This window comes from Propithecus coquereli, unplaced genomic scaffold, assembly GCF_000956105.1.
Source record: "Propithecus coquereli isolate 6110/MARCELLA unplaced genomic scaffold, Pcoq_1.0 Scaffold131, whole genome shotgun sequence".
In the NCBI taxonomy this organism is placed as follows: Eukaryota; Metazoa; Chordata; class Mammalia; order Primates; family Indriidae; genus Propithecus; species Propithecus coquereli.
In genome coordinates, this window is record NW_012137303.1 from 7,425,346 (window position 1) to 7,440,348 (window position 15,003).

The following is a 15,003-nucleotide window of genomic DNA, read 5'->3' on the forward strand; positions in this document are numbered from 1 at the left end:
TTATGATCAGCTAATTTTGCCCCGTTTGGTGATCTCCCCCTCTCGCTTTTTCTCCCTCCGCCTTTCATTTCTTTTCGCTGTGCAGTGCTGCTAAAAGCCCCAACAAATATCTGAAGAGCTGTGATACCTCCAGTAAGTCCTCGTTCTGTTATGAGCTCGCAAGACACACAATGCCGGAGCCGCTCAGTAATCTCCTTGTCAAGCCTGCCTCTCTACCTTCCCATCCTCATTCCAGGAGCCTATTAAATTAATGAGATAGAAGTCAGTGCTACAGCGGTCGACGTGTTATTGGTGTACAGCGCCGGTGCTGTTACAGTGTGCCTGTTTTCTCTCCTGGGACATTTAATTTCCGCTTCTCAAATGAGCTGCGAAGCTGTGAGGCCTGGCAGTGTTCGTTCTCGGCACTCTGTGATGCACATAATGAGGGTACTGATAGGTGCCTAGGAGACTTCGGTGGCTCCAAGCGCAGCCATGGTCTGATAATGCTTTATGCCAGCAGTGTCACAGCGGAGCCACTATCATCCCTCAAGGAATGGTTCATCTTTATGTGTAATACAGCAGCTGTCACCTAAATGGCTAATGGGGAAGCAAAGTAGAACCTTAGTGCTAGTAATCTTTGTCACTTAATAATTTTAAAGGTATCAGACTTCCATGGCTCCTGCAAGTTCTAATAAAAGTGCACTTGCCGATTTTATGTTGTTTGTGGTGGATTAAATGTAAATTGAGAAATCCGTGGTGCCGTTCTGTGCAAATCTAATTTAGTATAATTTAAATAGCCGAGTAATTAAAATGTATTATAGGTATAAGATGCTGGGATGGTGGAGTGCCTGCATTTAAGAGGAAGATTTATTGGGCTCGCAGCATCCGCGGTGAACCTTCTACAACCACATTAGCTAACATCTGTTGGAAAATGTTGAGATGCGGGGCAGAAGACATGCACGCAGAATATATGCTTTCGTGAGTTGGAACGACAAACCGGAAACATGGGGCAGCCCTTGCAAGTTAAATTAATTAGTAATGGGACCAGCGTCTGCATGGGCACATGTGTGCGCACATGAGGGGTATCTGGGTGTATGAAGGGGCATGTGTGTGTACACACAGGTACATACAAACACACATCCTTTCTAATTAACATCCAACCCCTGCAGAGTGGGAATTGAAGTTTGATTGGATTTAAGGAGCAGGGCAATAATAATAGGACAGTTAATACAAACGATGTCTGTGTTGACACTGCACCATTAGTGTTTCCTGGCAGATTATTTTGTTTGCTTTGCCTAAGTGCACAAGATTATAGGAGGTGATTTAGTAGGCTAGGGCACTGGATTCTGAAGGGAAGCCAAGCTAATTTCAATCACACCTCCAATCAGACTGTTAATCTTTGGGGAGTTACTGCACCTGTGCTGGCAAAGGTTAAGAGGCAAGAGATTCTAGAAGGCACAGACACAGCGATTGTCCAAGGGAAGGGGTATACATGGAAGGCACCCATGATTTTCTTCGGGGGTAAATCAAAGGACATTTGGAAATCTGAAAACTGTGCTTATAGATAAGTGCAAAGTATACTGCCCAGACAAACAAACAAAACGTGTTCCAAGGAAGTACTGGGCAGAAGACAGTCAAGAGTGCTTGCTACCAGATGAAAGATAGTCAAATGCACAGGAAATATGTTGAAATAGCACTGTCTGTTACAATCTCCTTTCTTCATCATTGAGTGGCTTGGGACTATTGTCAAATTTTAGTCCTGCCAAGAGAAAAATAACAAACTGGCAAGGAGGAATTGGGGTTCTGGATGCTATATGACATTTTCACCTCATTTTCGCTTTCTGAATTGCTCTGCTATCCTTTTCCTAAACCTTTGGTCAGATATAAACAAAGCTAATGGGAAATTTCAATCACATAATCAACTTCCCTCAGAAGACTGATCCTACCTGGCTGAACTCACTTACTGGGGAGCCCTAGGTTACCACGCACTGGGGGTCCACGGGCAGAAATGTTCAGTTCAGGACCCTTAAGCCTCCATCTGATTCGCAGCGCATCTCGGAGGATGCAGTAATAGCTGACTGTTTTGAATAAATATGTAGATTTTAAATAAGGTTTTGAACAGCACCCTCTGGTTTGTGATGTCTGAGCCAAATACAGGTATTGACACAAGTGTTGGAAACATTTACTAACACCTGCAGTCTGTCTCCTCCATCATGTGTCTCTCAAGCAAGAGAAGGAACACAAATACAACAGAATCATCGAAAAAAATTAGTCTGGTGATGAAAACATTTTAAGGGGTTGCTTTTGCCTAATATAATAATAACGTGATATTCAACACACATTAAAGTTGGTCACATTTCTTTGGTCTTCATTAGAAAAATATTAATCACCAAGAGCTCTTTGGGGATCCTTATGGATGTAATTCATAGGCTCTATGAAAAATCCATTTGAATTTCATATTCATTAAAGTCCACTTAATATAAAATGTCATATTTTAGGTCAGATCTTCATTTCTTTGCCATTTCAGCAGGAAGCACTGTAGTGGTACTTTGAAAATCACTGAAAAGATGGTTTTTCTGGGGTGGGAGCTTGAAAGTCAAGATTGTCAGCATGATAAAAAAAAAAGGAAGCTAACATATCAAATGTCTGACTCCTTCTTCTCTCATTTATTCAAACCAAAGGTTTTGCCACACATAGAGAGCAGAGGTAATGACCATGCATCTGTTGCCGTAATACAGTGAACAGGGAAGAACTAACTATGTGCAATTCAATAAAGTATATTTAGCATATTTTCATTGCACCAAATATCAGCTGATCCACCTCTTATTAGTATAAATGGCATAGATTAGTGTCAGGCATTTTCAACAGTGAAGAAATTACAGGAGTCTGCAAGGCTCATTAAGTTCTGGCTGCATGTTAACGAGGGGCCAGGCCTTATTAATAAGAAGAGGAAAAGATAAAACTAAGCTGTGAGGGAAAAAAGGAACAAAACACTCCTTTAAAAATTTTCCAACATTTAAAATTAAGAAGACTGCACAGGAAGATTCTTTTCTTTTCTAATCTCCTTAGGCATTTGTGAAGATGTGTGTTTTCCTATATTATTATTTTGTGCAACATGTCAAAAATTATTTTGTTTCAGCTCATGTCAAATACGTACAGAAACCATGCTATTTTAAATGGATGATATGGCTGTCAACTTTTGCTTCCGAATAGCTGATCTGAAGTGGAGTTCAGATTTTGTGTTCATATCTTCTTTCCTCTCACCACAATCAGTTCATGAAGGTGGTGAGACCTGCCTGCCTCAGCCTAAAGAAATAAAAGGATTTGTGTCTCCTTCCAGCTTCCACACCTTGCTATGTTGGAAAACCTGAGTGGCAATATTCACAAAGCAATCCTTCTTTGGGAAGAAAGGTCAGAAAGAGATTTTCTGTAGTGTTCCACCCGAACAAGGCAAAGGAGGACTTTCTCTGTTAACCCAAAGATCAATGTGATGAATTCCGATTGAAAAACAAACAGACATCTCCGTTATTAGCATTTTGCTTAAATGCTGGGAAATTAATCAATAAAGTCCTACACCAGAGTACAGAGAAAAATAAGAGCTGCCTGGAGCACAACAACAAAGGTCCGGGCTAGAGGCTGTGCTGACTTGGAACCGTGTCAGAGGCAAAGAACTGAAAGCAAAGGAAAACTCTCCCAGCTCAGTACATGCTAGGAGGTGCTTTTGAAAAAAAGAGAAAGAAAAATTAGGTATTTGTCGCTGACTCTTTAAAAGCTATGTATATCCTATGTGTGTGTCAATGGAGCAATTTTATCGCAAAGTTTTAAAAGCAACCCAAGGACGTCAGTGTAAATGATTGGTTTTTAATGTAAAAATTAAAACTGCTCATGTTTTGTACTTCTGCAGAGTCTTTCAGCCAAGGATATTTTAATGTTTCTTTTAGGCCACGTTGTTAAAAAATGATAAGTTTTACATTAAAGGAAAGATAAATGTGCTAAAGTAATAGTCTATTGTTGAACAGTCAACAGTAATTAATTTACAATTTCCGGTTGTTTTGAGTCACCCCTCCATTATGTTTATAACATAATCCCCAAAGCTTAGAAATTGTGTTTCTTTTATACCCATTCTGATTCACCTATCGATTTCTCTTACTGTATTAAAAATGAAAGTTAAATGAACTTGACTCTTGAGGTTTGTTTTGAACCAACATGATCACGAGCATCGTTACGGTTCCAAAGACACTGCCATTTTTTGGTAGATGATGATAGCAAGGTGAGATGGAGAGTTCTCAGCACCAGACCCATTTGGTGACTGCTACATGTCTGTATCATGTGTGCCAACAGGGAAATGCTTGGATCCTGGGACGGAAGATGATGAGTATTGAGGTCCCTCTGAATTCGGCTTTGTCTCAAACTGTTTGGATGATTCAGACAATGGTGACTGTCATTTTAATTGTTTTAATAATAATAATATTAATAATAAACAATAAAGCTTTCTTTCCTTTTGCTACTTCACCTAGCCTGCCTTCACATACCAATAATTCCTTGCAAATTATTACAGATATGCAATAATACTTGTAGAAATGTTTTCCTCTAGTAAAATACTATCTATATACACACATCCACACATATTTGAATATATGCTTATATAAGCACTGTGCATTTTAGGCATTGGATAAGGCATTTTCTAAGATAGTTAAATTTCTGAGAGGGCAATTTTTAAAATAAGAATTACATGAATGTATCTGTTTTAACCATATCAGTTTCATCAAGGCAACTTCTGTGAAATAATGCCACAAAAGTTTCTCACAGAGTCAATGTGAAGAAAGCAATTGTTTCTCTTTTCTTTTTAATCTTTAATTTGGAGACATTGAAATATTTTCTGGTCATGATCTTTCAAAGCAAGTCTTACCAGTAGAATTGGAATTTAGCTCATAGAAACTTTGCAAAGCTCAAACCTCCAAAATCCCCATGATGAAAGATCGTATGTATTACTTGGTTTTCTAAAGTGACAAGACGTACATTAAAAAATATTTCTCTTATTGTTACATTTCAGGCACGTTTACTGTTAGCTGCTTGGCTTCATTATGTATCATAGTCTGAATCTACAAATCAAGTATAATTAGACTTAGCGAACTGATTGGATTTCTAATTAAGCTACATTGGAAACAATGCACAATCAGTAAATATTCTGACTAGGTACATTTTAAAGAGCAACTCTTGGGCTTTTTGCTGATGACTAGACACCAGTGTCATTAAATTTGTTGGTGGCAAGCAAATTTTAAAGCTAAAATAGAGGCAATTAGTAAAGATCTTGAAATATTTAATCACGTTTGTCCAATTAGTGTGCAATTAGGCAGTGGTGTGGCATGGGACAGGCATTCTGCTTCAGTGCTTGGTGCAGAAGGATCCCTTTGAAATTTTGCTGTTTAGTTTATTGATATATAAAAAGGAAGTTATGGTTGTAATTTCCAATTTAAAAAAAATACTGTGCAGATGGTCTGACTATATATTTAACAATGTTAAACAAATCCAAACAAGGGAAGCATGTTACCTGAAATTACACAGCTGTGATCTGTGAATAAGCTCTGGATCATGGTAGATTACAGCTGTGCTTATCTCGATCATTGAAACCGCCAGGCATTTTATACTGGAGGAATCGGGAACCTGATAAGCTTGCCCAACAGGTCTTAAAATGATTGGCAGCTTCTTCCTCCTCCAAGTGTGTGCTTCCTGGTGGTTAGCTTCTGTCCTCTGAATTCCAGTGGTTTCAATTTTAAGCAGAAGGAGAGATGGGAAGAGATCCTGTAAAAAGTTGATTTGGGGAAATGGATAAACCGAACAGCAATATTACCTGGTGTTCTCATTGCAAACCGACTGCTGGTGTCTACTGAGTTACAGCCTCGGGATGTGACCGTGTGAGGGGGAAGGTTGGCATGCTCAGTGCAAAGGGGAGGAAGAATGTCTCTTATTTTCAACACTTAACTGGATTTTCCCAGCTGCATAACGGAGTGCCATTCTCTTTACTTTCTCTGGCAAGCAAAAAGTATTTTCCTGATATTCTCGTTTAGATGATCTCTGGAAGGGCGATGCCACTTCCATTTTGAGAGAAGGGCTGTGGAATGATCACAGCTCCCTGTGTGTCTCAGGCAGAGGTCAGACCCAGGGCTGAGTGACCTCAAAGAGGCAGAGGGAAGAGTCGCTCCCGGAGTGACTGGATGAGTCAATGAACAGGGGAGAGCCTGAGAGGAACCTGATGTGTATACCCAGGTAATCTGTGAGAGAAATGTCTGCCATTTTCTTCTGGGGTATTGACTGCATGCTCAGTCCAATTGAACCATTTCAGTATCCTTTTAACCGGGCCATGAGCATAAGTAAACTTGTGTTTCTAGATGCTAGTAACCTAATAGGTTGAAGTGTATTGAATCTGAGGAGTCTAAGAGGGATGTAGAGCCAGTTCTCCTAGGTAGACTGGCATTTCACATTACCGGATATGAGCGTGTTCTATTTGGGTAACTTCTGGAAATCAGTGACAGGATAGCCCTTAGGTATCTACAGAGGTAGAAGACAAAAGAAAAGTGAAATTAAAAATGTCCTTGAAAAAATAACAGTTGAATTTATGCGGAGGATGGGGGTAAGGGTACAAAGGAATACAATACCTTATACTGGGTTTCCTGGGAATTTAGTTTAAGAGGGCTTTATATTTATCTTCCTATCACCTTTCTTTCCCTAATTTTAAAGGCGTTTTTTTCCCTACCTAACTTTTTAGAAGCAGGTTACTATTACCATAAGTCAAAGCCAGATATTTTGAAACCTTTGAGTAGAATTAAATTCTATATTGAGATTTAATTAAATGCGTAATGAAATCCTATATTTAGAATTTTCATAAATTTGCAATTCTAAATATAGCATATTCTAAGTTTAAAAAGTTATAATATTAGTGAGTAAGTTAGCCGTGGATTACACCTCTGCCTGGTTCTTGCCAGAGCAAGAATGAGATTCTAGACCAAAGCTGTCTGCTACTGGGGATGGTCACAGTAGAGTCTTGAGGGAGTCCAGCACCAAGGCCTTCTGCCATCTAATCTGGTGGAAGAGGAGAGTCTGTTGACTCCTTCTAGGATGTGGCAGAATGAAAACTGGAGTTTGATAAGTCAAGTAATTTTGTGCTGGGCATAGCCATTCTGTGTTTTGTGGTCTTTCCACGGTATTCCTCATGCCCTCCCTTGGGGTCTCTATGTCTCTGTGGCTTCTCCATGCTCCACTCCCACAACCTGCTCTCAGGAAGTCTTCTGGATAGGATTGGCTGGATTAGGCATGTCAAAATACAGGATACTTAGTTAAATTTGAATATTTTTTTAACATACGTATGAGGGCTGTCCTGAAAGTATCCAGCCATGTAACTGTTCTCAATATATTAACAACAGCTGGATACTTTCTGGATATTCCTTGTATACCCCAAATATTGCATGGGACATACTTACACTAAAAATTATTTCTTGTTTATCTGAAATTCAAACTTATCTGGGTGTCTGGTATTTAATCTGGCAACTGTATTTATGGAACACATTCACACTAAGATATAAGTAATGGAGAAAAGCATCATCTCTCTCTCAAGAACATATGCATTTTTGTGTCAATCAGAAATTTAGGTGAGAGGTAGATAGCCTAATCTTGAGATTTCAGGCATCTATTAAGATACTGCTTCTTAATCTTGACTGCATATTAGAACCCCCTGGGGAGCTTTTAAACCCCTCCATGGCCAGGCCAAAACCCAGACTAATTAAATCAAACTCTCCAGGGGTGAGACCCAGGCATCTGTATTGTTTAAAGCTCCCCGGGGATTCCAATGTGCAGCCGAGTTTATAAACCACTGAACTAAGGAAGAGTTCTCAACCATGGCTGCACATTAGAGCCACCTGGGGAATTAAAAGGCATATTCACGTCTGGACTCCAACCCCAGAAGTTCTGAATTAATTGCTCTGGATGGGAGTCTGGCATTCATAATTTTTAAACCTCCCTGGGTGCTAGAGAATCACTGAGTTAGAGGATATGCAGAAGGGTCTTTTGAAGATCAACGGGTCATCCCATCACCCTATAAATTACACCAGAGTCCTAATCTACCCACATATAAAGCTACCTGTGATGCTCGGTCACTGCAAGAAAAAGTCCTATCTTCTAAAGGATCAAGTTTATCTGCTGCCCATTGAAAATCAGGGCCTAACATTTCAGGGACATTTAGGATGCCTATAACAGTTGCCTCAAAAAAAAAAATGTGACTCTACGAGATTGAAGCCAATTTTTAAAAAAGAATATAATAAAGTGTATCCTGTTGGGCCAGATGGGTAGATCAGGGAGTTGCCATGGAAGAAATGATTATCGGGAAATCCAGAAGACTGAAGGGAGAAATAATTTGGACATGAGAAAAATGGTCAAGGGAAAAAAATTCCACAAAATGATAGAATGGGATGGAAATGAAAACATTAAGAAGGAGCAAGAGCAAGACCCTATCTCTACTAAAGGTAGAAAAAATTAGTCAGGCGTGGTGGCATGTGCCTGTGGTCCCAGCTACTCGGGAGGCTGAGGCAGGAGGATTGCTTAAGGCTATGATGACGCCACTGCACTCTAGCTGGGGTGACAGAGCGAGACTCTGTCTCAAAAAAAAAAAAAAAAAAAAAATTAAGAAGGATCCAATGGAACCCAAATAAAGCTTATAGCCTTTTTCTTGGCCATAAACTGAAGCAAACCCTAAGAATTTGATACTTGTAGGTGACAAGCGGCAAGGAAGAGGCCCTAGGAACCCCGAGCGAAGCCGGCTGCACATCACGCTGACAAATGCCGTTGAGTAAACTGATGCGAGACAGTTGATAGACATCAGCTCCATATCATTTGTGACCCGAGTGCCCTTGCAGCAAAACGTATTTGTCCATCTGTCATAGACTGTGTGGTTCAGAAAATGGGAGTCCCTTCGAGGCAGTAGCCATGACGAGAGTCACGAAGCAAAAAACAGTGTTGACCGAGGTCAGATCCTGGGGAGGACATAGAGGTACCAAAGCCCCATGGAAAGGGTGTGAGCAGATTCGGAGCCAGGCGAAGGTGAGGGACTGAGTGGGAGGAGAAGATGCTAAGCTCCGATGTGTGTGTGGGCCCGTGTGTGTCCATGTGTGCATATGTGTGCATGTGTGCATGTGTGTGTCCATGTGTTCATGTGCCTGTGTGCATGTGTGTTGAGGATGATCCCAGAACTGGGCCAACAGGAGTTGAGGAGCAGGTAAAACAAGAATACTTGGAAACGTACATGGAAGGTCCAGAGGACGCTGTGGGCAGCTTTCTGCCTTCCTCCGGACCCCTGCAGCCCTACTGCCTTAAAGGCAGGGTTGAACACGGAGGTGCGCCAGACCCCTTTGCAGAGCCTGCTCAGAGTCTCTGTGGTCAGAGGGCACCTTGCTCAGAGCCCACACAGCCCATCTCACAGCTGTGGAAGGGCAGAAAGCCCTCAGACTGGACAGCACCTGTGACCCTGATCAGAAAAAAAAAAAAAAAAAGGAATTAAGACATTGTAAGACTCGTACTCAGGTGGCTGGGAAGGGGCAGAGCTGGGGCAGGAGGCCATGGTGAGTTGTGTTTAGGGGAATTCGAGACTTGGATGAAGCAAACGCAGCCAATTATAGAAAGAGGAGAAAATGGCAGAGATGCACTGAGAAATGAGGGGACGTGGAAAGAAAGAGATAATGCTGCCTGTGAGGAGAAGAATAGCTGATCCCTAGAGCTGCCTGGATTCAGAAAGAGCTTTGCCATTCGAGGTCCGGCGTCTGTCTGTGAGTATCCTTACAACAGCACTCAGAGCCCCCTTGTTTGTATTCTGAGTGGGTCCTGTTGCTTTAACCAAGAGCACCCGACTGAAATAGAAGAACACAGGCAGTTTGCACTTCCCAGTGGGCAGAGTTGCCAGGCAAGGGGCACATGAGAAAATCCCCCCTCTTTCTCAGCACCCTTAATGGTTCTCCCTGGTGAAAGGCCTGGAGTGCTACAGTGGGGCTCGGGGCATCTTCTCAGGGCTGTTTGTTCTCCAGTTCTTCAGAGACCCCACCCCTCCAATCATTCTCCTGGCTTGTAAATATTCTGTCAGCTCTCCAGCTATAGGTTGCTATAATTTTTAATCTCACAATAGTGTTTAAAGCCTTTGTTAATTTAAGCCTCAAGCCCAAGTAGAACACCCATCCAGATGGTCTTGGACAGTGATTCGAGTAGCTTCAGAGTTGATTCTTGGGCTTACAGGAAAAGAGAAGCTCATGTCACCTTGGACCTACCCTTTCTGTGCCTTACCTTCCTCATCTGTAAAATGGGGACAGTAACCATAATTATGGGGAATTAAATGAATTAACAAATGCAAGCATTTAGAGGACTGAGCTTTTGTGTGACAAGCCCCCCTCTACTCTCAGGGTCTACCATTCTTTGCATAAATACACACTGCCCCAAACTTGGATACCCATTAAAGGAGAAGTTGTCCCCTTTTGGTTTGTTTAAGGTCTTTGTCCTAACATCCTCATTGTGCTGAGTACCTTCTCCTTCTAATGCTGAGGCTTGGCTTGTATTACGTCTCCTGTCTGGAAGACACTTGATGTGCTCATGGAAAGGTGTCCATTTTATTTTTGACTTACTAGAAACAATGTCCCAGCTTTGTCACCCAACCCATTTGAATTCCAGTGAAGGGAAGTTTAAGCTACATGGAGCGGGATTATCCTGGGCAGCTCTACCCTCGAAATGGGCATAGACTATCACCTCCCCTTTGTAACCTGATGGGAAACGTGGGCAGCTTGTCCAATCTGTGTACATCCCAGCTCAAACTAAGTCATACTGAGCAATGTGTGCCCTGGTTGCTATCTGGGCTGCTAGAAAGAGCAAAAGCCAAATAGAACAAAGTGACTAATCATGACAATAATATCAACAAAATAATAATAACCACTTACTATGTACACCAACCCAAAACAAGGCACTATGTTGCCGCTTCATGCAAATGATCTTTAATCCTTCAACAAGTCTGTGAGGTGTATGTTTTCAAATTTATTTTTATTGATGAGGAAACCAAAACCTCAAGAAGTTAAATGATTTTTTCTAAGCTGAATAGCTAGCAAGTGACAAAGCCAAGAGCTGACCCCATGTCTGTCTGCCTGGGAAGCCCAAGCTCTGTGCTTCTGTTCTACATTGGACCTGATAAGTCAAGGGCCCAAAGTTTGGTGGTTGTGTAGAAGCTTCAGGCTATATGTGTGCAAGTCCCATTCTAGGGCCTTAGACAGGGGCCACAGCAAAGAGAAAAACAGACTTTAGGAATAAACAGAGGTACATTGAACTCATTTGCACCTCCTTTTTTAGTGTTCTAAGGACAAAAATAAGCAATTGAGCAGCTTCTCCTTTTTGGACAAACTGATTCTAAGCTAAATCATCAAGCATATATTAATATTTGGGAAATCAAAAAATGTCACAACAGACATTTAAAAACAAAGCAAGTGACTGATCAGAAATATCCTTAAATGTAGTTTGTGTGGATTTTACTTGGCTTTGAGGATTCTCTGTGAGTTTCCAGAGGCCTCTTCAAGTAAATGATGGAGGGTGGAGAAAGTTGGGCAAGAATCTTTGTATTCCCTCTCCACCGTCCCCACCTCCACCTCACCCCATTTGGTACTCCTGTATTTGTTACACACTTTTGGAAGGGAGAGAGTGGTCGCATAATGCAGCTTAAATCCGATTTGTGGAAGAATATAGTTAAGAGGGAGTGGGATCACTTCCTTTCTAAAAGAGAGATGCTTGACGTAGCTCTGTGGTTTGGTCACCAGGCTTCCTTAGGTTGATCTTTCCAGGAGACTGAATACAGTGCACATAAGTATCACAGATTTTGCTGGGCCAAACTTCTTGGTGGGGAGATATTTATACATCAAACTCAATCTTTCATTCAGCCGTGGCAGTTGCCTGTCAATCTACTCAGCTGGGGCAGGACTTGGTGGCTACTTTGATAAGAAAGAGGAGAGAAGGCAGCTTTCTCCTTCATTCTCCCCCAACGCCAGCCCCCCTCCTCCTGGCACTGCTGCCACCCCCCTCTTATATTGTACAAAACCATGTGGATTTGCTGAACAGGTCTGTAAAATTAATTATACTGTGAGTGCTTGGTAACCAATGAATTGTAAATTGTACATTATTAAAACAGCATCAGAGCTCTGACTGATCTATTATTCTTTAGGGAATGAGCGAAGATAAGAGCTTTATGCGTTTTAGAGGTCTTTCTTGCCACCATACAGCAGGCATGGAGAGAAAATATGGAGCAGGTTTTTTTTGTTTTGTTTTGTTTTTGTGCAAGTTGGATTAAATAGAAAGAGTATCTTTTTTCTGTTATTAAATTGTTATATGTGCTCTCACATGTCTGTCTATGGCATCTAATAGGGTACTGGGCACTCAACAAAAGTTATTCCACAGTGATTGCGATAATATGTATCCATATATGCTCATCCACAAACCCAGCGCCATGTCAACCTAATGTGAACAGGAGATATATGATATGACATGGCATCGTAATAAAATAAATTGTGTTGATTTAGTGCTTCTCTGCAAAAGCTCAGGGAGAATTCAGAGTAAACAGTAGGAAACATAAAAAACATCAGCTGAGTATGCACCAGGGGCCTTGTGGCTTCAGTTGAAAAGGAAGAATCTGGAAGAAATGGTTTTTCTTGTCTCTTCCTCCTAGACACAACAGGATTACCCCTGGGAGTTGCTTGTGAACCTCTCTTTTTACTGAACTATCTCCCCGGTGCAGAATTTCTCAGCATCTTGCTACCTGCCATGATGATTCCTTCCAGGCACATCACACAGTTCTCCATGGAAACTTTCTCTTTCTATAATTGACCAAGCCTGCAGTCCCTGGGACTGTAACTGCCAGTCAGCCAGGCAGCGTTGCCCTTATAAGCAGGCTTTCTAGCTAAGAGAACCTAAACAGGTACCAGGCAAACCACACACCATTCCACCCCCAAAATAAACAAACAGTTAAAAATCCACCATTGCAGTGGAAAATAGGATACCTCAGGACTGGGTTATCCCTCAGTGTTGTACAGGACCAGCTATGTAATCTGCAGGGCCCGTGCAAGAAGCAAAAACGGGCCCTTGTTAAAAAATCATGAAGAATTTCAAGACAGCGATGGCAGCATTTAACTAAGTGCAGGCCCTTCTATGTGCAGGGCCTTGTTCAGCTGCACAGGCTGTACACCCAGGAAGCCAGCCGTTGTGCAGAGGGACATTTGCCCAGTGGTTTGTGAGGGCGTCTGTATTTTAGTGCATTTTAATCTTCTAGCGTCCTGACGGAGCCATGAGGGAATTTACCGTATCTTCTGCGGGGAGAAGGGCAGTGCCATCCATTCTTTATCCCACTAGGAGCTGCAGCGAGGTCACGCCCCCATCTCCGCGGCCAGGGCACAGCCCTTCGCGATATGAGACTACCAGGGCAAAGAGACCGGCTGGCAGGGAACGACGTTTTATGATCAAGCCTGAAAAGGCTATAGGGGCAGGGTGGTGCTCAAAGAAGCCTGTGAGAGGCAGACAGACAGACAGACAAAGAGATGGCCATAAAAAACAGAAATCGATTTTCTGATAGGACGTATTCTTAGACGCAGTCTCGTGAGTTTTCCCGGCACTACATTGTTGCCGTCTGCTTGTGCCCCAGACGATTTCCATGATGTTGAGGGAAAGATGGCGACAGTTTCTTTCTTTTTATTTTCGAGGAGGGTGTCCTTACCTGTTCTTTCACATATTTGTCAGGAACAAAGAAACAGGAGAGGAGGTGACCGGGGGACCTGAGGATCGAGGGGGGAGATGTCATCATCCAAGTTGCGGGGGGCGCGGCGGGGAAGAGCCATCGTGCCCGTGGGTGCTGGAGAACGACGCTGTCAAGCAGAGCAGCTGGTGGAGAGGTGGGCAGGCCGGCCGGCGAAAGCTGTGAGAATGAGCTGTGCCCAGCCCGGCAGGTTTAACTTCCTGCAAGGGTCGCCCGTGTCCCTGTGACCCTGTCACCCCGGTGAGAACCTCAGCCTCTCTATTGTCCTGGAAGGATGGGTACGTTCTGCTGGACGGGCTCACAGAACGTATCCCCTGCATGCTGCTTCTTTTCAGTATCCTCGTCACCAGAATTGTGTGTGGGCACTTCAGGGGAAAAAAATAGATCAGCCCGGAGGGGGCAACCATCTGTGTGGTTAAGATTTGAAAAGTAACTATTTGGGTAAGATAAGAAAAGTAACTACTCAAAAAAACCAAGATATGGAAACAACCTTAATGTCCACCAACAGATAAGTGGATAAAGAAAAGGTGGTCTATATACATGTGGAATACTATTCAGCCTTAAAAAAGAAGGAAATCTTGTCATCTTGTCACTTGTGACGGTATGGATGAACCTGGAGGACATTATGTGAAGTGAAATAAGCCAGACACAGAAAGATAAATACAGTATGATTTCCCTTATATTTGGAATTTAAAAAAGTAAAACTCATGATAGTGGAGTTTAGAAGGGTGGTTGAGGGGATAGGGGAGGGAGAATGGTCAGATGTTGGTAAAACGGTTCAAAGTTTTAGTTATGGAGGATGAGTAAGTTCTGGAGAGCTAATGTACAGCATGGTGACTATAGTTAATGACACCGTGTTGTGTATTTGACATTCGCTAAGAGGGTAGGTCTTCAGTGTTCTCACCAGACACACACACACACAGAAATGATAAGAATGTTAATTAGCTTAATCGTGATGATCGTCTCACAACATATATACATGTATCAAAACATCAAGTTGCACACCTTAAATATATACAATTTTTATTGGTCAATTATACTTCAATAAAGCTGAAAAAAAAAGAAAAAGTAATAGCATATTTTATAATTCCTTTGCTATTATAGAAAATGGGTTATTCTTTGCCACAGAAGAACACAAATAGAGAAAGTAGTACTCACAAGGGGAGTTAAAGTACTATTCCAGCAGACTCTGGATTAGCCAGAAGGTTAAAGCT